At 38.2% G+C, this 22,833-nt stretch overlaps 1 long non-coding RNA gene across 1 annotated transcript; it reads right to left on the bottom strand.

The window, feature by feature from the left end:
* Window positions 1–2,716: 2,716 nt before the first annotated feature.
* LOC311282390 lies at window positions 2,717–7,366 on the bottom strand. Its single transcript, XR_014625934.1, has 5 exons — window positions 5,282–7,366; window positions 4,830–5,184; window positions 4,174–4,241; window positions 3,990–4,033; window positions 2,717–2,919 (listed from the first exon to the last, which is right to left on the bottom strand). It is a non-coding gene; the product is annotated as an uncharacterized lncRNA (long non-coding RNA).
* Between the last annotated feature and the right edge of the window lie 15,467 nt (window positions 7,367–22,833).

Raw genomic sequence — 22,833 nt, 5'->3', positions numbered from 1 at the left:
TGTGCTCAAATCAAACAATGCTTTCAGATCATACACACATCAGTCAATATTATAAACACTACAGATCGTTCGTTAGACACTACAGAGAAAAACGAAGAGCAGAATCCGAAACACGCAGTTACCGAAATAAAAGTATATCGTAACTAAGTAAACAAATTTTGCAATTACGTAAAAAAAGTATAGTAATGACAACTTACAGTAGTAAGGTGAATAAATTGTATACTGTATGCACTGCAAGTATAGTATTGTACTGAATATTGTATAGTATTGAATGTCTGTATATTCAGCACTTTTTATACTGTGACCCAACTGCAAAAGACAAAAAGGTTACAGTAAAAACCTCTAAATGAAAAGCGTTACAGTCACTCAGAAGAGTTGTGCAACTAGAGGAATCAAGGTCAGTGAGAGAGATTTTATTCTGCATCATGTCTTCATGTTGGTCCGGCCTGATGACTTCTTCCACATAACAATGTCATCTCAGGAAAAGGGAAAATCCCTAAAGCAGATCCAGCCTTGACAACATTCTTCACACCTTGCTCTTTCTCATCCTCCTCCTCTTCCTCTTTGTTCACCACCTATTTCACATACTCTTCTTCCTCCTCTCCCTCTTATATTGTTTCCATCCATTGTTGGTAACATTCAGTGCAACATTTTGAGTCAGTTTTGGCACTCTGAACTGACTTGTATGATGTACAGTTGGTTTGGTCTCATCATTAGAAATAAATGAACAATTTTGAGTAGTTGTGTGTTAACGATGACAACTGTGTTGTAGTTGTTTAACTTTTGCCTGCCCGTGTTTAGTGTTTTGAAACATAAATGTGTCAGTGTGAAATGTGTTTTAGTGAGTGAGAATGTGTTTAGAGTTTTGCCAAAAGAGTGCATGAGATTTGCAAACAGTGTTTTAACTACCTGAACTTGTTTAATGTTTTACAGAAAGAGTGATTTACTCGACAAATTCGATTAGGCTATTGAGAATTTGGGAGGTTTAGTGTTTTAGCAATTCAGAAAAGGTCTATTTTACAACATTTGTAAAATATTGCTGTATTTTTGTATTCCGAGTTCAGAGTCTTGCAATATAATCAAAACCTAACACAAGCATGATGTAAATATAGAAAAGGCGGGAAAGCAAAAGAATGTTCAGATATAAATGTGACTCAATACAGTTTGTTGTCCATGATGAAGAGAGTATTATGTGTAGGTTTTACTGCCCTTCCTCCCCCAGGGGTCCCGTAGCACCCCTGGAAGAGCAAAAAAAATGCACATTCTGCAAAGTCTGCAAATGCAAAGTCTGATAAGTGTATAAAAGTGAAAATTGGTAGGACAATTATTTATGCTATGTTTAATACATAATGTTGGAAAGAGATGTCTGGCATACATGGAAAGGTGTTAAAAAAGCATTTTAAAAAGTGCTCACAGTAAAATACCAAATTTCAGTCTGGCACTCAAATATGTCAAAGAGGTTTGAATAATGAACATATTTAGATGTTCCTTTGTTCATTAAAGATTGTATTTATTTAATTCCATTACTAAACGTTTTTAAACTACATTACCCATACGCCTCTATCATTGTGTCCATGGGACGGGCGCTGTAAATTGTAGTTCATTGAAGTGTGTAGTTACACTATAGGGTTAGGGTTAGGATCTCGGTAAACGTGTAATTTCTTTCAATATAGCAATACCTTATTGTTAACTGACAGTATTACTGACAGCATAACGCAAGCAAAACATAGTTTGCGATATGGAGCGCTTTTTATTCTGACCTAAACGTTAGTCCAACCACAGCTTGTCCTGCTGGCGCCATGGAAACGTCAAAACCACGTCACACTTGTCCATATATGGTATTTACAGGCTCTTCCGACTTTTGATGTACGCAAATCCAGGATATTTATTTATTTTGTTGTTGTTATTTTTCATTGAAAGATATACAACAACACTTAATTTCCATGATCATTTATGTATAAGTTCTGCAATAAAAATAAAAAGTTCCGAGTTCTGACTGAAGATAGGCTATGTAACCTTACAACCTTAGTAACAGGGATCTTACAGAAAGAAAATTACTCTTGATAGTTATTCTAGCATGCAGTATTTGTTTTAAACAGATATAAGTTAATCTCTTAATCAAATAAAATGCGTCTGTAACATTTAAAGATGATTGCACTCACACTTTGTACTAATTTCCCCAAATGTATTGATATGCCAAACTATTTAAAGACTTTAATTTTTCTTTTCTTAAAAAACAAAACAAAACAAAAAAACCCAGGAGATGCAAGGCTGCCACCAGAAAATACATTATTTTCTTCCCTTTGAAGAACACTTTGCCCCCCAAAATAAAAACAATATATATATTTACATGATTAATTTTACATTATTTTGTAAAAAGGCAAATATAAATAGGTAATTACAATTATAATTATAAATGTTAAAGGAATTAATATCGGAAATTGTAGGATTACAACATTTTAATATCTTTAGGAGTATTCTGTGGTATGTATTCATGGCTGGCATACCACACAAATAGTTCAAGTAGACTTACCTAAACTATATAAAAAATAAATTAAAAAAATAGTACAAATAATGCCTTTGGGAATGCCATTATGCCAAACAGCACTAATGTTCTCCCTTATGATCTCCATGGCACACTTCCTGGCTGTTGTGCAGTTAATGAAAATGCAAAAGTTTTTTTTTATTAAGAAAATAAACACAAAAAGAGACTGGGTATTGTGCAAAAAACTTTAATGAACAAAAGCAAGAGAAAAAGAAAAAGAAAAGAAAAAAAAACTCACAAAAAAAAAAAGAAAAGAAAAGAAATTAAGGGTGCTTGAGTCCAGGTGACAAGGTTGCTGGTTGGGATGTGGGGAATTAGGCATAACATGCAGGAATTCACTGGCAGGCTCCCATGTGTCATCCCAGGTTTTGCCACTGTAAAATATCATAAGTGCAAAAAAATTCATTAGAACACAGAGAAAAAAAAAATCAAAATCACTGTTGGGTTAAATTTAGAGAGTTCATTGAAATGTATTTATGTTTGGTAAAGTAGCATTAACCCTGGTTAAGCCCAGTGGTGGAATGCAACTGAGTACATTCACTCAATTTACGGTGTTTTTTCATTTTACACATTTTTATACAACATTGCATCTCACAGGAAACTATTGTACTTTTTACTAAACTACAATTGTCTGGCAGCTCTAGTTACACAATGTTCCACACAGTTCCTGTACATTGAAAGCCATGTATCTCAATTTACGGATTTCAAAATGTTTCTGATAAACTGAGGGATGAAGTTGTCATTAGTGGGATGAGGAAAATCACATTTCCAACACATGTACAACAGGAAACAACTAAATTATGACACATAAGAGTTTCAGATGCTGAAAGATTCATTTATGCGTGCATGAAACACTGCTACTTTTGTAATGCATTACCAAGTGGATGTCCTGCTGCAGGCTCAATAAATAAGATAGTTCAGAGCTAGAGCTAGCCACTAGAGAACTTACTAGAAACAGTAAAACCAGATCACATCAGGACCATTTTATTGTCCATACATTGGCTGTCTGTCAGCTAATTTTAGAGTTCTATTAATTACTCAGCAAGTACTGAATGGTTCAGCTCCTCATTACCTACAATCCATTGTGTTAATCACAAAATTCCAGGATCTTACAAATAGAATATTCTAAATAAAGACAAGGAGGTAGATCATTCGCCCATTTGTCTTTAAAATTATGGAATAGTCTTCCGAGCATTCCAAATTCAGACACACTCTCTCAGTCCAGACTAAAGACAGTCCAGATATTTGTCTTTAGTCTGGACTGAGAGAGTGTGTCTGATTTTGGAATGCTCGGAAGACTATTCCATAATTTTTCATCATCGGAATGCATGTCCTAAAGGTTACAAGGGCCTACCTGCCGGATCTAGCTCTTCCAAATGCCTCCACCTCATCGCTGTTTGCTTCTGAGTACTGAGAATTAAATAATAAATAAAATATGACTTACCACACAGTGCATGGCAACCAGTGGACTTTCAATTCGGCTTTCCCCTACACACAAAAACACGAATAATAATTATTTTAACTGTTTTAGCAATCACTGATTAGGGCATAACATATTGTTTTATTATCTTTGAAAGGTCAGAATCAGTCATTTAGACAAGAAAGCAGCCTAACAGAACACATTTTACCTCATTTATCCGTTCCCCAGTTATTCGATCAAAGAGGAAAACCTTCTGCCTACTACATTTTCGGCAACCTGAAATGATGAAAAGACACGGAAAGTTTATTAAGCCATGATGCCATGCTTTGTAGCTGAATCAGTTCAAATTTATCATTTCACATGTGAGGTAATATGCAGTCCTTTTCATTCATGTCAAAGTAAATTTGTCCCTGTTTTTGAAAGCAAAATGTACAGGATTGGCTTTCCCAAAGTCCTCTTAGCTTAATGGTCCTTGCACACTGACTCTGAAATACGACGAATAAATATGTTTTGTCAATCACGTTTACACACTGCCGTCATAAAAAAATCGGATCGGGTTCGATTTTCTGCGTTTTTCGGATCAGTAGTAAGAATTTGGAATGGTGTTTTGACAATTCAGAGCCACCGAATGACGAATACGGAAAAACGCATACGGAAATTTCAGACTCAGTGTGGAAGGACCTTAAGTCAGGGATTGACATTAACCACAGGCCTTGGACATTGGCCACAGCTAAATAACTAAATACTGTGAACTGGCTACCAATGACCCGGTTAGCCAAATTAATCAAATTTACATGAAGTCAACTCTGACTGGGAGCAAATTTATTACCAGTGTGGGGTAAGATGTACCATGCAAAAGGTTACCTTTTCTTCTGTTCTTCACACGTGGCCCTTCCTGACACAAAGAAGTGTAAATGTAAGAGGCAGACGGAGATGGAAGAGAGACAGAGGGAGAATAGTGTGAAGAGGCAGAGGTGTTTGTCCTTTTCATTTGTTGCAAAGACTTAGAGCATGGCAGTGGAAGTTTGGAAGAAAGTGAAGGAAGAATAGTTGTACAAGTAGACGAAGAAGTAGAAGAGTGAGAGGTTGGAGAGAGTGGGGAAGACAGAGGAACAAGGTTAAGAACAAATACAGTCTCAGACTCCTTGGTTTGACTCTCCGCCGCCGCTTGACTCTCCGCCTGCTGCACCATTTGACTCTCCGGTTGCTGTGGAGGTTGCTATAATACAAGTTTACTTTCATTTAAAATCTTTACATATTAACAAAGAAATATACATTTTAAACATTCATAATTTCTAAATCAAAACATTACTTACATTTTGTCAAGATAAATTCATAGGCCCTCCGCATCTTCTCCAAAAGAATTTTAGTGACAGGAGTGGGGTGCAGATGGGTTATTATATCTGCAACCCATTTATTCGAAGCCCTTTTATCTGGCTTGCCAATAAATAAAATTGGCTTGTATCCTACAGCTTCAAGTTTACTCACCTGAAATGAACAAAAGCAGTTATCAGACATTAGTTAAATCCACTGAATTATTAGAAACATCAGTAATATATAAATCAATTTTATTTTAAGGACATTTAATGGAGTTGGAGTACAATGCAAGAAACATTCCTCTTGAACTGTATGCAATCAATGGCCAGTTTCAGATAAGGCCAGAGGTACTCTGCAGTTTCTGCCATTGCCATCATGACTTACTTACAGTAATACTTGACAGAAAAACACAAGACAGACGTGGCTCTTAAAAGTGCCTTTATTGTGTGTGTTTCTGTGTGTGTATGTGTGGTGGGGGATTAGAATAAAGAGCAGGCAAAACTGAAGGACCTGATGAGGGAGAAAAAAGCAATTCAGAATCGAACACCTTATATTTTACACCAGTATTCTTCATGTTGCCAGATTGGATAGTTTCCCAGCCATTTGGTTGGTTTTGGGTTGTTCTATGTGTGATAAAAAAAGGCTTGGGCAAGTGGAATTTTTTTATTTTAAGGCAAAGGACAGAAATGGAAAATAATTTTACAGTTGCACTGTTCACTGTAGTAGCCTTAAATAGCCTCTGAAAGAACACACAAATTATTTATCATTTCATATTGTGATGAGCCACAATAATGTTGTAGTTATGAATTAATTTGTATTGTTAATTATAGATTTATTTGGGTGTTAATTATATAATTTTGCATGGATTTTAAACAATTAGGCTGTAAAACAAACCAATCTGGCAACTGTTCTTCATCTGAACATTTCTAATATTGGATAATAGTTGTGGGCTAATGTAATACTGAAAATATTACATTCCCCTATGATACATGATTATATGCGACAAAAATGAACTTGAATTCAATTAGCTAACTTTGCTAGCCTGCACATTTGGTGCAGCAAGCTATATTTTTATAATGCCTTCTATTATTTACCGTCATACGAAATTGCCACCTTACACATCTAAAGGTTCTAAACACAACTTTTTGTCCTGATTCAACAGTTTTTAGATGTGTAAATTTAAGAATAGTACCCATCTCAATTAATTAACTCTTCTACTTACCAAGTGGGAAATCGCAATGGACCTTGGGATCGCCCCATACAGTGACGTCAGCGTTATTAATTTAGAGGATTTAATCAATAAAAAATAAAATAAAAAATGTAATATTAATTGAACACAATCGTAGCATATTATATATATTTATTAACATCAACAAACCTCCGATAAAAATACGTTACCCAGCATGCTCTAGTTAAAGCAATGTACCTATGTACCAGTACCTATGACAAGAAAACGGTTAAACTAATTACTTGCACGCCGTGGAGTGTTGTTAAACTCACCTTTGAATGCAGTTTTACCTGCAGTTGAGCGTTGTTTTGGTTAAACTAACCTCTGAATGCCGTTTTACCTGCAGTTGAGCGTTGTTAAACTCACCGCTGAATGCGGTTGCACACCATGTGTGTTGTTAAACTCACCGCTGAATGCGGTTGCCGAACGCGCTAAACCTTTGCGCAGAGAGGGCACTTAGATATCAGATTGCGAGGGTTTTTAAACATCAAAAACCAGTTGGAGGGCCAGATAAATATCATCTGGGGGCCGCCATTTTACTAGCCCTGGCATAGATCATTTATTGTAGTCTATTCCTTTTTTTTTTTATTTTTATTGTAGCCTCAACCCATACACAGCAGACGGGTTGCGGACGGTGTTACCAAGACGTCAAATTTCAACGCCGCAGGCTCCGGTTCAGAGTTCTATAGAAGTCAAACAGACTACCCTGCACGTTGAAAAATGACGCCAAAGGTATACCCAGTGCGTTAAAAAGTGACGCCAAGGGGTCCTGGCCAAGCGTCCATATTTAACGAGTCCAACTGCGTCCTGTAAAACGCCCGTGGGTTGCATTGATGGTTGAAAGCCATGAGCGTCTCTCACACACGATAAAGGGTGTGTTGAATTCGGTCAATATACTCCTGCGGGCAATTAAGGGATGATGGAACCTATATTGTCGTGTTTTAGTTAGGATACCTAGCACACATTCACGTTTAAAAATTGAGTAGGCTACCACAGGCTTATTTAAAACTAAACGAAATTGTAGCCTACGCATGCTACTGTTGCTGAAAGCGTCTGATATCACGCACTTGGATTGGCTAGCAAAGTCCAACTGCGTCCTGTAAAACGCGGGTGGGTTGCATTGGAGGTGGTTAAGCCGCGAGCGTCTCTCACAGACGATAAGGGTGTTGAAAATGGCGAATATCTCCTCTCGAAAGATAAATAATGGAAAACAATGACCTCCTATATTAGGTGTAGGCAATCCTAATCATAGAGCAAACATAAGTCGTTGCTGAAAACGTCTTTAGTCTGTGCAGTCGATCAATGTTGAGGTGAATTGACGACTGGTGAAGCCCTGAGCGTGTAATTACATCGCGGATGGTTTTACATTGAAGTTGGTTGAAAGCCATGTGCGTGTCATCTATACGCAAAAGGGTGCTATATGCGTGGGCAGAAAACGCCGAAGGACGTGACAAAACGGCCTTATTTGACGCCCTGAGATGAGAACGGGTTGGATTATTATTATTTCACTCATCCTTTTAAATGGGTGGGTCAGAAATAACATATATTAGTGTGGCTTTTATGCAGTATTTGAATATTTACATACACAATGCAAATAATATGGTATACTGCATGTTTTATTGCAAAGCATTCTACCCCTGCTGTTGTATAAAAATGGAGATGATTCAAGAATCCTTTTGTAAATCATGACACCTGAAATCAAAATTGAATAAAGAGGTATGAGTGGCTAGCATGTGCACTAACCGCTAATCCACAGCTCCAAAAGATCCGGGATTCTTTCCACCATGCATTCCTCTACTTCAGCTGCTGAGAATTTTGAGTAAATATATATTAAATAACATGAATGTTGTTTATTGAAACTAAGCTGCAAAAATGGCTCTTTCTGATATGTTATAAGACATATAAGACATGTTTTGTGAATACAAAAGAAGATGTTTTGAAGAATGTTGGTAACCAAACAATTGGTGATCCCAATAGATCTCCATATACAGTGAGGAAAATAAGTATTTGAACACCCTGATATTTTGCAAGTTCTCCCACTTAGAAATCATGGAGGGGTCTGAAATTGTCATCGTAGGTGCATGTCCACTGTGAGAGACATAATCTAAAAAAAAAAAATCCAGAAATCACAATGTATGATTTTTTAACTATTTATTTGTATGATACAGCTGCAAATAAGTATTTGAACACCTGAGAAAATCAATGTTAATATTTGGTACAGTAGCCTTTGTTTGCAATTACAGAGGTCAAACGTTTCCTGTAGTTTTTCACCAGGTTTGCACACACTGCAGGAGGGATTTTGGCCCACTCCTCCACACAGATCTTCTCTAGATCAGTCAGGTTTCTGGGCTGTCGCTGAGAAACACGGAGTTTGAGCTCCCTCCAAAGATTCTCTATTGGGTTTAGGTCTGGAGACTGGCTAGGCCACGCCAGAACCTTGATATGCTTCTTACAGAGCCACTCCTTGGTTATCCTGGCTGTGTGCTTCGGGTCATTGTCATGTTGGAAGACCCAGCCTCGACCCATCTTCAATGCTCTAACTGAGGGAAGGAGGTTGTTCCCCAAAATCTCGCAATACATGGCCCCGGTCATCCTCTCCTTAATACAGTGCAGTCGCCCTGTCCCATGTGCAGAAAAACACCCCCAAAGCATGATGCTACCACCCCCATGCTTCACAGTAGGGATGGTGTTCTTGGGATGGTACTCATCATTCTTCTTCCTCCAAACACGTTTAGCGGAATTATGACCAAAAAGTTCTATTTTGATCTCATCTGACCACATGACTTTCTCCCATGACTCCTCTGGATCATCCAAATGGTCCTTGGCAAACTTAAGACGGGCCTTGACATGTGCTGGTTTAAGCAGGGGAACCTTCCGTGCCATGCATGATTTCAAACCATGACGTCTTAGTGTATTACCAACAGTAACCTTGGAAACGGTGGTCCCAGCTCTTTTCAGGTCATTGACCAGCTCCTCCCGTGTAGTTCTGGGCTGATTTCTCACCTTTCTTAGGATCATTGAGACCCCACGAGGTGAGATCTTGCATGGAGCCCCAGTCCGAGGGAGATTGACAGTCATGTTTAGCTTCTTCCATCTTCTAATGATTGCTCCAACAGTGGACCTTTTTTCACCAAGCTGCTTGGTAATTTCCCCGTAGCCCTTTCCAGCCTTGTGGAGGTGTACAATTTTGTCTCTAGTGTCTTTGGACAGCTCTTTGGTCTTGGCCATGTTAGTAGTTGGATTCTTACTGATTGTATGGGGTGGACAGGTGTCTTTATGCAGCTAACGACCTCAAACAGGTGCATCTAATTTAGGATAATAAATGGAGTGGAGGTGGACATTTTAAAGGCAGACTAACAGGTCTTTGAGGGTCAGAATTCTAGCTGATAGACAGGTGGTCAAATACTTATTTGCAGCTGTATCATACAAATAAATAGTTAAAAAATCATATATTGTGATTTCTGGATTTTTTTTTTTTTGATTATGTCTCTCACAGTGGACATGCACCTACGATGACAATTTCAGACCCCTCCATGATTTCTAAGTGGGAGAACTTGCAAAATAGCAGGGTGTTCAAATACTTATTTTCCTCACTTATATATATAGAAACTATTTGGTCACCAACATTCTTTCTTAATCATATTTGGGTTGACTATCCCTTTAAGGTAGAGCTGAAGAAAAAAAACAGCCCATTGAAATAAGGGTCAGAGGGAGAGGATGTAAAGTGGTCATAAAACAAAATCAGAACTGAAAAAAGAGAGAAAATAATCCTATAACTTTATAGGATTATAATTTATAATCCCACACTCTAACATTAGAAGTGGACCACAGAGAAAAATATTGTGATGTAGTAAAAAAATAATTAATCTTGCCATTTTAATTTTACATTAACAGGCAATTCACTTTTTTTAAACTGCAAAAAAAAAACATGCATATTTGCTTGATGCTCATCAGCCAATAACTGTTCATTTAGAAAATCCTCTTACACCATTTAATGTCTATAGCCCAATAAATTATTGTCATTAATCTCATAGGCAAGACACTTCTCAATGTTCTTTTTTTTAGAGAACTGCTCTCAAGTACGTAATTAGGCATTTAATTGGAGGGCAATTTAAATCATTTCTCCACAAATAAACACACAAACAAGTTCACATACACTCAAAACACACACATTTAAAAGTCATTATTTGGTAAAGAAGCTTATGTAAATACTAATCGCTACTGAAAGGCAATTTGATTTAAATTTGATTGCAGTTTTTTTATGCCTTTTTTCTTCATTATACTTCAGCTTCTCCTCCACTTGTCTTTTAGAGAACGCTGAATAAGCAGCAGTTGTTGGTGCAGTCTTTGGATATTCTCTGTGAGCAGACCGATCAATAGACTAAGATTCAGTACAACCTGCAAATAGTCATGTGGAGTGGCCTCCCATTTGGACTTCATAGAACTGCTTGTTGGTGGGGGAAAAATCAATCGGTTAAGTTCCTTGGAAAATGTACAGAAGATTGATTAACCACATATAGAATGGCCATTTGGCTCCATCACAAGTCATATTTGCAGGATACTTTACACTGGATGTGTCCGTGTAATAGGCCTGCAGCAATTGTCAGATTCTGTGAACAGGACAGTGTTTGAGCGATAGAGAGAGCAGCACATAAAACAGGGCTAATCAACTTTGGAAAGCTCAGGACCCACAAAACCTTTAGCCTCAGAGGCCACACTCTTAATTTTTATAGTTATACTTTTATAATAATGAGTATAGACAATGTGTGGTAAGTGTTAGAACCAGAATCGTATATCAAGGTATGGGTAATATTGGTAATATTGAAATTACACCCAAAAATGTTTTATATATTAAATAAATAGTCCATATAAAGAAATTTTAAATATTTGAAAAATTGTCATTGACTATATAGTCACGACTGGTTGTGGTTTTGTTTTGTGTTCATGCTTTCAAGTCTTTTATTTTGTAGTTTGGTTCCTGTTTCCTGTCATGTATTTCCTTTACTCCTCATGTGATCATGTCATGTGCTTCCCCTGTCTATTGTGTCATATCAAAGCCCGTCTACGGAAAGCCTGTTCACTCCAACGCCCTATTAAGTCCTATTGGTTGTAGTTCCAATCAGAGTTCCACTGGGGGCGCTCGCCATGAGTGCAAAATGAATGGGAGTCAATGGGGCTAGACGGCTAAATTTGTCTCCCTCACCCGATTGCCGTTGAGAAATCTCAGATTTGATAGTAGGTTTTGCAAGTTCAACATGGGTTATAGGTCGAAAGTTGAATGAACGAGTACTTATTTCTTTTCGATTTCTTACAGGTTGAGTTGTTGTTGCCCATAACACGCTAGCATTCTGCTAATGACGTCAGCATTCTGACGTCATTGACATTTTGAAAGACTTTTTAAAGCAAATAAGTGACTCTAAAAAATCTAATACCAAGTAATGTGTAATTTCTTTGCATCCCCTTTCGAAAACAACATTCAAATTACTAGACAAAAAATTATATCCTACGAAAAGTGGATTTTGAGCGGTATAGCTCCATAGACCTCCATTCATTCTGCACTCGTCATGTGAGCGCCCTCATATGGAACAAGAGTGGAACTGCAACCGGAAGTTTATTGAGTGGCACTTCTCCCCTCATTAGACGTTCTCTGGTCATATTCTGATTGGTTGCTGTATTCATGTGTTCATGAGATCTGGGGCACGTCAGAGAACGTCTAATGAGGGGAGAAGTGCCACTCAATAAACTGCTCACATGACGAGTGCAGAATGAATGGAGGTCTATGGAGCTATACCGCTCAAAATCCACTTTTCTTAGGATATAATTTTTTGTCTAGTAATTTGAATGTTGTTTTCGAAAGGGGATGCAAAGAAATTACACATTGCTTGGTATTAGATTTTTTAGAGTCACTTATTTGCTTTAAAAAGTCTTTCAAAATGTCAATGACGTCAGAATGCTGACGTCATTAGCAGAATGCTAGCGTGTTATGGGCAACAACAACTCAACCTGTAAGAAATCGAAAAGAAATAAGTACTCGTTCATTCAACTTTCGATCTATAACCCATGTTGAACTTGCAAAACCTACAATCAAATCTGAGATTTCTCAACGGCAATCGGGTGAGGGAGACAAATTTAGCCGTCTAGCCCCATTGACTCCCATTCATTTTGCACTCATGGCGAGCGCCCCCAGTGGAACTCTGATTGGAACTACAACCAATAGGACTTAATAGGGCGTTGGAGTGAACAGGCTTTCCGTAGACGGGCTTTGGGCACGTTCAAGTTCAAAACGGTGCGCAACGTTTTGCTACGGTTTCCGGGTTGAACGTCATGTTTCCTGGAAACGGCGTGCACCGGTGTGCAACGGGGTTTGAGATACGTTTTCTCTTGTTTGGTGGGTGTGTCAGAACTGCAGTCCAATCAGCAGCAACATGTATATAAAGCACGCGGTATTAAAGTGAACTCGCACAATGGGTTCAAGGAAAGTAGTTTACAAATGTGTTTGATGCAGCTCGGTACAACAACTGAGGATATTAGAAGACATGTTTGTCGTAAGTTTTATTGTAAAAATATAGGATATCAAGTTATCAACATAATGATGTAATTGTGTATATTTTTAGCTTCATTGCAAGTGTATGACATTTGGTATAGAAATAAACAATGGTAATTAAGTGCTTTTCCTAAAAATGAGAAAGAAAATACAGGGTATTAAAACAGTATGAACTACAAATAAAGTCAGTATGTGAGGCTAAATAGATGTGTTTTAGTCTGAATTAGGTAAGATGTGTGCTTCCATTTCAGTTTCAGCAATCCCTTCACTCGATTGGGATGTTCTCTTTTGTTCTGGGCGGCAAGTGCAGTAACTGTAACATCGGGCATATTTTGTAGTATTAAACACATTTATACCGACTTCATCAGGCTCTGAACATTCTTCACAAAGAACACAAAGAATGGCCTTCTCAGCTGCCATAGTTGCAACTCTTGCGTCATCAGAGCAGTGTGTTCAACGCATCACCGTTTCTGTTTAAAAAACGTTGTGCAACGTTTTGTCGGGGCTGAACGCAGCCCTGTTTTGTCATTGGTTCATTGTCTTGATGCTCATGGTTTCTTGTTAATCATTAGTCTTTGTGTATAAATAAACCTCATGTTTCATTATTCCTTGGTCTAATTTTTTTTTTTTCTTTTTTTTTCTGTAACTGCTGTTGGTGAGTTTATTTAGTCCATGTCTTTGTTTATTTTAATAACTCACCTCATGGAATTTAATTACAGAATAAAAGACATCATTCACAAAAACCAACAACAGAAATGACACACACACACCACACACACACACACACACAGTATATACATATATTGCACACAATCCAGTAAATATTTTGCTAATCAAAGGTACTTTTTTGATGGACTTGACACAAACCATGCAATTAGGAATAAAATAAATGATTAATGTATCTTTACCTAATATACAGCAACACTTGAATTAAAAATAAACGACAAAGCACGACTGCATGAGGCACTTTGAAGCTGCTGTAAAAGCACATCTAATATACACACACATACACGTGTGTCGCATTATCCAAGGCTTTGACATAAATAACTGTCAGGGTTTTATAATGAGCTGGTTTTTGATAATTACCAGCATTTTTTGTGAGCTTATAAATGCACTCGATGTCAACATCATGCGGTCAAAAGATAAAAAGACACACACCAATGTGTTGCAGGGGTGACTTTGCAGCAAGAATAGTTTCAAAAGTTGCTTGCGGCCACAGGCAACTCGATTGTTTTTTGTTTTTTTTCAACAATGAAAAGAGTGTTTGGCCAGTACAAAGCAATCATACTGGTTTTCCAGTTTCCATCCCCAGCTCACCCACTGAGGCCTATCTGTCAGAGTGTGAGTCAACATAGCCTTATTTACAGATACAGTGAGCAGGTCTCTCTCTGCCCACGGGCCTCCAGCCTTCACTCTTCACTTTATCCAGTGCTTAAGCAGCCGGTAAATTGGGCAAAGTTGCTTTATCTGATTAAAGAAGTGTATCACTAACAAGCACTCCAGGCAGTCTCTCTGATTTATCCTCACTGGTCCTGGGAGGACTCGCCAGTGAAAGAATGCATGGCTGACAATACCGGTGTTAATGAGGCTAAGCGGAGATGCAAACTGCACAATTAAAAAAAAATGTCAGCGCCACTACAATATAAGTGTCACAAACTGATTAATCATTTAGCCCGGTGTAGGTGGGTGACCGGTCGATATGAGTTCCATCTTGACCTGAAACTGACTGGCTCATTGAAAATATAATAAGCTAGTTAGTAAGACTCCTTTCTATCGGTTAATCAGAGAGGGATTTGGGATCATAAGCCTAATTCTTAGGCCGCTTTCACACTTGGTTTGATTGCTTGGTCTGAACTCAAACTCGACTGCAAACACCTCTATCTGCTCCCACGGGTCACATTCTTCTTTTTTGTTTGCATCATCAATTGAGTACTAGCTGCAATTGTCCAAAACTGTTCCCAGGAGTGATTCTCTCATGGAGGCATGAACAAGATCCAAAGAATGCAATGCTATCATAAGGCAATTTAATAGACAAACAGCTAAGATAAACGCAAATCAAGATGCATATTATTTAGGGCTGCAAAATACACAACCGTAGGGTCTGTATTTCTTATGTTTTTGAAAGAAGTTTTTTATGTATGCTCACCAATGCTGCATTTGTTTGATCAAAAATACAGTAAAAACTATTACTGTTACAATTTATGTCAACTGTCACACGATCCCTCAGAAATCATTATGTTGCTTAATATTTTGTGGAAACCGTGATACATTTTATATTCTTTGATCAATCAAATTTTCAAAAGCATAGCATTTTAGAATTTGTATTAATAACTGACTTACTGGAATTGACCAGAATTTAGTGGCAGTTCACTTCCAAAAGTTGCTCCTGTCCTATCCCAATTGCAAATTGTACCTCAGACCATCTTTTCACACGGCTTCAGGTTTAGTTCACCCAAGTTCAGAAAACCACTTTCATACCAACCAAATGAAGCACACTCTGACGTCAAATGGACTCATGTCTACATCAAAAGCTCTAGTAGGAAAGTACCCTGAGGGTTTGACTTCCTCAGGATGCCTTATGTTTCTGGGCTTTGTGGGATGGGTGAACTAGTTATTATGGGAAGCTTCTCTTTGGTGCCCTCAGCGATTCCACTGGCAATTTGGCACTGGTAGGTTGCATGAGAAATGCTACATGAGAAAAGTAACTTGGGCTTCCATATGGTGATGCCTGCAGGAGTAAAAGACCATACTGCTGATGTATCTCGCAGCAGAGAATGAAGACAGATCTAGCGGGATTAAAGATTAGTGGCACTTCTAAGGGAGACTTTTCTGAAAGTTTTCTCTCTTTGAGTAAAGTTTAAAGTGAAGTAAAGTGAGAAGGGGGTGAGGTTGCAAAACTGCAGATGGTGTTAACAAATCATGATGTGTTGTCCTCAGCATGTTGGGAAGGTGTCAGAGAAGTGCCTATGCAGATGAGGGGATTATTTTAGATCAGTAGAACAGAGCATATACTGGAAGGTATGTCATGGAGAAAGCAAGCCAGCCGTTAGTCATCTTAATGGCAGTTGCTCAGCTGGTGCAGGATCCCATCCAGATATGCTGTTTGAAATGTCCCATCTTCCATAATGGACACTCAGTTCTGAATTAATAGATTTTTTTTTTTAAGCCAATCACTTGATGTGAATGAGCTGTGACATCAAAGGCAGCAGACACAGTAACATAGTCCAAATCTCGTTTTTAAGAGTTTTAAGAAAAATGTACAAATTGTGAAAATGATTACTGGTAAAATATTTATATACTTCTGTATTGTGTGTTGTATGCTACTATATCCTTTATTGTATTGTTGTATTGTAAAGCATCCTTGGGTTGGTAGAAAGGAGCTTTATAAAATAAACATAATGAAATGAAACATTAATCATTAAAAATTTCATTTGCATGCACTTTTAGGCTGAATCCAAAATTGCCCCCTATACCCTCAAATAGGGCACTATTAGAGGGGACAGCCATTTGTAGTGGTGTCCGAAACCATAGTGGACATTATTGAGTGCACTCATTCTATCCCACACTGCGCCACAATAACAAGTGTATACAGCCATTGTGAGCTCAACGACTGTCCGAATTCGCTTACTCATTTTCATTCACTCCTTCAAGTGAACAGTACTAGTGGACTAACGTAGGGAATAATGACTGAGGGTTAAGGTGGCGATTTCAGATTCAGCCTTAGTTTGTTTCTCTTTATTTCTCTTCAGTTACCTGTTTCCTTTGTTCTAGTTTCCCACCAGTCATTTGTTACCATAGACATTCATTAACGAGCACACCAGTCAGTAGTTGGTTCATCATTACTGGGTTTTTAAGTTCCTCTTGGGCTGTGTTCGAAATGGCCCTTACACCCTCATTCACTATTCCCTACATTACTCCACTGTAGTCCACTTGAAAGAGTGAATGAAAACGAGTGAGATAATTCGGACACTGAGTGAGCCGGAAGGGCTGTCGCTTTTGCGTAGTTTGTGCTTGCTGTTTAATAATCATTTAAAATTAGCAAACTGGCAGCTCCAGTATAGTAAGATGAAAAGATTTATCTTAAACTCTGTCGTGGAAACTAGCATGTATAAACCTTAATTAAGCATTTTAATAATCAATTAAAACGGAATTTAGCACATATGATATTACGCTGTAGCTACATTGGACCAGCGATTTGGAAATGGATGGATGGATGATTCAGCTGTGGGCGCCATCTTTTGGTGAGACGCGGGAATTCATTCAGCGCGATCGTCACAGTGCATTATGGGTATTCTCTAGCCGTTGAGCCTACATTGATTGTACACTAGTTATTGTGGTGCATTATGGGATTGATTGAGTACATTTGATAAGGTTTCGGACACCACTACAAATGGCTGTGCCCTCAAATAGGGCCCTTAAGGGTTTAGGGGGCAATTTCAGACACAGCCATGATTTTCTGTTCCTTTGTCGGGTATTGTGTGTTTGTGCTCACACTGCACGTTACCTTTTCATCTGTGGATTATTAACGAAACAAAAACAGGCAGTTTGTTAGCCTGGCTAACGTCAGACCTCTTCTCATTGAGACGTGGTCTGGGAACCACATGTTCATTTTCTCGTATTTGAGGCGTGGTTTACGAATGCCCAGAGCCGTTTATTGGGCGCTACGAATGTCTATCAAATGCGCCTGTACGTAGCTCATAGCCAATCGTTTCAATTATACCAGATGACGTATGTAGAGCGACAGAAATTCGACGAGGAAGAAGACGAAATAAACTTTCGTTCTAAACTACTTAGAACACTATCTAAGGGTGCATCGAAAGGTTACTTCGTGTCTGATGCCATGTTGGATCCATAGATATAAACAAACTGCTTCGGTGTGTCGCATAGACGTCATCATCGTCTTGCTGCTCCCTCCCCGTTCTGTGATTGGTTCCCTTTTTGAGGGGAAAATCTGGTCCATGGTGTCAAGGCTGCCTAGCAGCGTGAATAAAATCGCGCTGCCCGCAAGGCAGCATGGGGAAACCCAGGCTAGCAGTTTGTGACAATTTTCTGGGAATCAAGCTCTAGTGTTTGAGTTACAGGAATTAATAAAAATGTATTCTGGTATTTTTAGGGGGGAAATAAAGTAAAAAATGTCATATAACAAAGAAAAAAAGCATCACTAATTTTTTTTTAATCTATTTAAAAAACTTCTGAGTGGTACAACCAACGAAATCATGCAGAAAAATAGGAATTGTATAATATTATTTCAATTTCTTGCCTTGAAAAGTATGTTTTTATGGGCCCAGATGTAGATAGATGTGGTAACACTATCAAGGGATAACTGGACCATGCTAACCAGCCAAACCTTGAAGTCTTCAAAGGGATAGTTTATCTTAAAATGAAAATTCTGTCATCATTTACTCACCATCATCATCATCATGTCGTTACAAACTTGTATGGCTTGTATAAAGAAGATATTTTGAGATATATATATATATATATATTTATCCATACAATGGAAGTCCATCATTTTATCCATAATATGGAGTAATATTTGATGACCAGCAGACCTTCACAGACCAAATTACAAAGACAACTCAATCATGCCGGTTTGCACTGCACAACATCAGGAAGATCAGGCCTTTCCTAACTGAGCATGCAACACAACTTCTCGTCCAGGCCCTAGTCATATCTAGGCTTGACTACTGCAATGCTGTTCTGGCTGGACATCCATCATGTGCAACTAAACCTCTACAAATGACTCAGAACGCTGCAGCTTGTCTCGTCTTCAACGAGCCCAAAAGGGCCCACGTCACTCCTCTGTTCATCTCTCTGCACTGTCTACCACTCGATGCTCGCATCAAGTTCCAGGCATTGACTCTTGCTTACACATCTATCACAGACTTGGCTCCCTCCTACTTTCACTCGCTCCTACGAGTCTACATCCCTACCAGAAGCCTACAATCAGTCAATGAGCGACCGTCTCGTGCTACCATCACAGAGAGCCAGAAAATCACTCTCCAGAACATTCTCATTCACGGTTCCATGCTGCTGGAATGATCTCCCCACCCTCATCCGGAATGCAGAATCCCTGACAACATTCAAAAGACAACTTAAAACTCATCTCTTCCGTGAGCACATAACATTAACAAAAAAAAGAAAATCCTTTCCTTTTCCCTTAGTCCTCCCTTGTCTGGCTTATGCTACTCTGAGCAATGCCTGCGCTTTGTATTTTGAGCACTTCTTGCATTGTTTTTGCCTCTTCACGATGACTCGCTTAATTTAGTCCTAATTTGTAAGTCGCTTTGGATAAAAGCGTCTGCTAAATGACTAAATGTAAATGTAAGTCAAAACCGTTTGGTTCCTAATGTTCTTTGAATGATCTTCTTTTGTGTTCCACAGAGGAAAGCCATACAGTAACGACATAAATGAAGAAATCGTGACACAATTTTCAAGCAGCTTGTACTTCAAGACACTTCCTGCATTTACTTTGGGATGTTCAGCAACATAAGACATACCACGCTGGATTTATACAGTAACAGTTAGCACAAAAAGCGTCGGATGTGCCTCAACACATGCTGTGTTTTCTATTTTCACATGTCTCTATATTCGAGGCTGGACGTGGGCCGGAGAGAGGGTCACAGTGACTGGAGGTAGGCGGACCCTCTGTCACAAAGTGGTTTTGATGACAAACTCGTGGGCTTTTCAAATTATTGTGGGAGTTGCACCATTATTATAACTTCATATTGCAATTAAGGTAAATGCTGGTTGCAAACATGGAAAGAGGAGAAGAAATGGAATAAAAGAGATTTCCTTACAATCCAACTACCAAATAAAAATGTCTTGACGTCAAGATTGAGGCTCTTAATGTCTCTGAAACCTCTAACGGTTACCTACTGTGTGACAAATATGGTTCTGAGCAGCCTGCCCTAACCTTTTTGTTATACAAGCATTTTGAGCAAGGCTGGCATTTACAGTAATTATACATAGCATGCATTCCTATTACACTCCAGGCTTCTCTTTATGTAACAATACAGCCATGATTAAAAGGATACTGAAAGTTTGTAGCATATTATTCTTCTCACATCCTTCAGTGTCCATGCAGACTGTGCAGCGAACCTGGTTTCGAAACTGTTCTAGTTATAACATTTCTGATTTTTCATTGATGATTCATTTTCATGACATGAGACATCAGATTTGCTTTGATCTTTTGACATATAAGAGGTCTTTGTACTGTTATATCACATCTCACCATAGGCCCACTGGCATTCATATTAAAATAATAATAATAATAAAATAAAACTGCAATTTCTGTAACTTCATTTTTACGTTAAATTAGTCTATGAGTTACAACCGCTTTCTATAAAGTTCACCAAAAAAAGTTGTTGTTTTTTTCTGTGGAACTCAAAAGGAGATATTTTATGAAATTTCTGTATATATAAAGTCAATGGCAACCAAAACTTTCCACACCCATACTGGCATAATGATATAAAGGCCTTTATATAATACATCATACACACATAATTACCATTTATTAGGGGTTCAAGCATGAAATGCTGAAACCCTATTGTAATTGGAAGGATTCGTAAAACGCATCGTGCAGGCCAAACCGTAAGGCCTAGAGACGTGAAACCTGGTCAGATGGTAGGCCTCAATTTGGGGACAACCTATCAGAGTATGACCCCGATTGGCCCATAGGTGGCGCTACAGCAACCAAAAGTACAAAATCGCTCATAACTCTTAGGTCGTTTGACCTAGACTCAAGTGCCTTACACCTCTGTGATCCCTGTGAGAAATGGTCTTTTTCATCTATTATGTCAGTGGTTACATGCTTGCTAAATAAAACTTAATAACTTTTGATGCTTTTGTGCTTAAAGGCCTTAACTGCTTGAATCCCGATAAATGCTGCTTGCAGCTTTAATTATCATTGTATTTTAGCTTGTAATGTATAAAGTGCTATATAAACAAATTTGACTTAACTTGACCTATAACAATTCCATCTTTCATTTTTTGAACATTTAAACATTAATATTGTTTCCTGTGATCTTTAAAAATATATATTTACGTCGCCTATGTGCCACTTTAAAAAGAACGAGGAAAGTTTGCAAAAAACGGCTTGGAACCAACATTATATTTTGCAATTCCGCTTGCTAACATTAATTTGGCCTTGAAGGCCCTCAGAACTCTTCAATAGTATCAATATTAAGGAGACATATCCATCTCCGTTTTTTTTTTTTTTTTTTTTTTTTCACGTGCAAATAGACAGAGATGAGAAAATCCAAACAAGATTAAAATGAATTGAATTTCAAATTCAAAGGCTGAGAAGGCAAATATCTAAATCGGTACCCAGGCTTTTAACATATGTCTGATGCGAGAAGAAAACAGCAAAGGAGACGTAGCCAACTATTGGCCTCCAACTGAGAGAATCTCTGTTTACTGAGAATGAGTTCTATTACACCTCATCAAACCACAGCCAGGCCAGTCTTGAGAGAAAGCCAAAAGACGTGGGAGAAAAGTCTTCTGAGTGTGTTTGTGCACAAATACTGCTATGTATTCAGCAATTGAAAGATTGCATTTTTATATCTTACTTTTGAATTCATCTTCCCGCACTGCAAGTAAATGTCAGAAAAATATGACTATTGTCCCATAAAGACATCATTTTGTGCATTGCTTGTACCAGCCGTATTTTTAGTTACAGTCACTTACAGTAGCTGTCATGAGCCTGATAGGATTTTTTTTTTTTTTTTTTTTTTTTTTAGTGAGGTAGTCTATTCTTTTTACTATTAGCTCCCCAAATTCTTCCACCCACCCATCCACCCATCAAATCCGAAAGACTCCCCGGATCTCTCTTTGAGCAAACGCATTTCCCCTCGACAGACACACAGAGATCTGAGAGAGAAACTTTAATCACATCTCAACCATAAGGGAGGTTTTTCTCTGCTGCAGAAGCTCTTTGTTCAAAGACAGCATTTCCCTGCCATCAGAGCGAGATTACCGTACAGCGCACTCACCCTGGAGAGATCTTCCAACAGCAAAGCAGCCTGCACCAGCCAAAACCGACCTCTTCTGGGGTGCATTCAAACAAACCATTGAAGCCTGCTAAACAGTTTCAGTGCTCTTTTCTGGTTAAACTTAAATATTACATCATAAGTTACAAATACATAACATGCCTGCTATGAGTTGTCTGAACACAACAGATTTGGCCCACAAATCGTAAAACATCAAAAGTGTCTAATTTGAAGGAAGTCGATCTGATAAATATTCTGGAATTGGTCAAATAATTCATTGTAAAATAGCATTAGGGGAGACTGGGGCTGGTTGTCGCCTGGGAGAGTTTTTATTAGGGTTTCATAAATGAAAAGTCCATAAGCTGTTTACTGTGTTGTGCATTGTGACAATTTACTCCATGTATGTGTTGCATTATTGCCCAGTTGTCCTGGACAATAATGGTGAAAGTATTTAATTCACAGAAAGAAAGAAAAAACTTAAAATAAATAGTTCACATGTATCATTACCATGTGTTCCATATGCAACGGAAAATACATGCTAACAAATATGGAAATGTTTCAAAGTGAATAAAAATTACGTTGGAGGTCTTTCAGCTAGTATGTAGAGGCAGTTCCTCACTAGCTGTTGATGGATATTGCTGCTTATGCTGTTCCCCTGACTCTCTTTGTGAAGTTCGTCTCTACCAGATAAACAATAGCAACGCCTTAAACTAGTTCAGCACAGTACAATTTATCATTTCCCATCATTTCAGTGGGGTACACAACTCCCATAGTCTCTCTGTTCAACTG

This window comes from Rutilus rutilus (genome assembly GCF_951802725.1).
Source record: "Rutilus rutilus genome assembly, chromosome: 22".
NCBI lineage: Eukaryota > Metazoa > Chordata > Actinopteri > Cypriniformes > Leuciscidae > Rutilus > Rutilus rutilus.
This window is presented reverse-complemented; position numbering and strand designations above follow the sequence as displayed.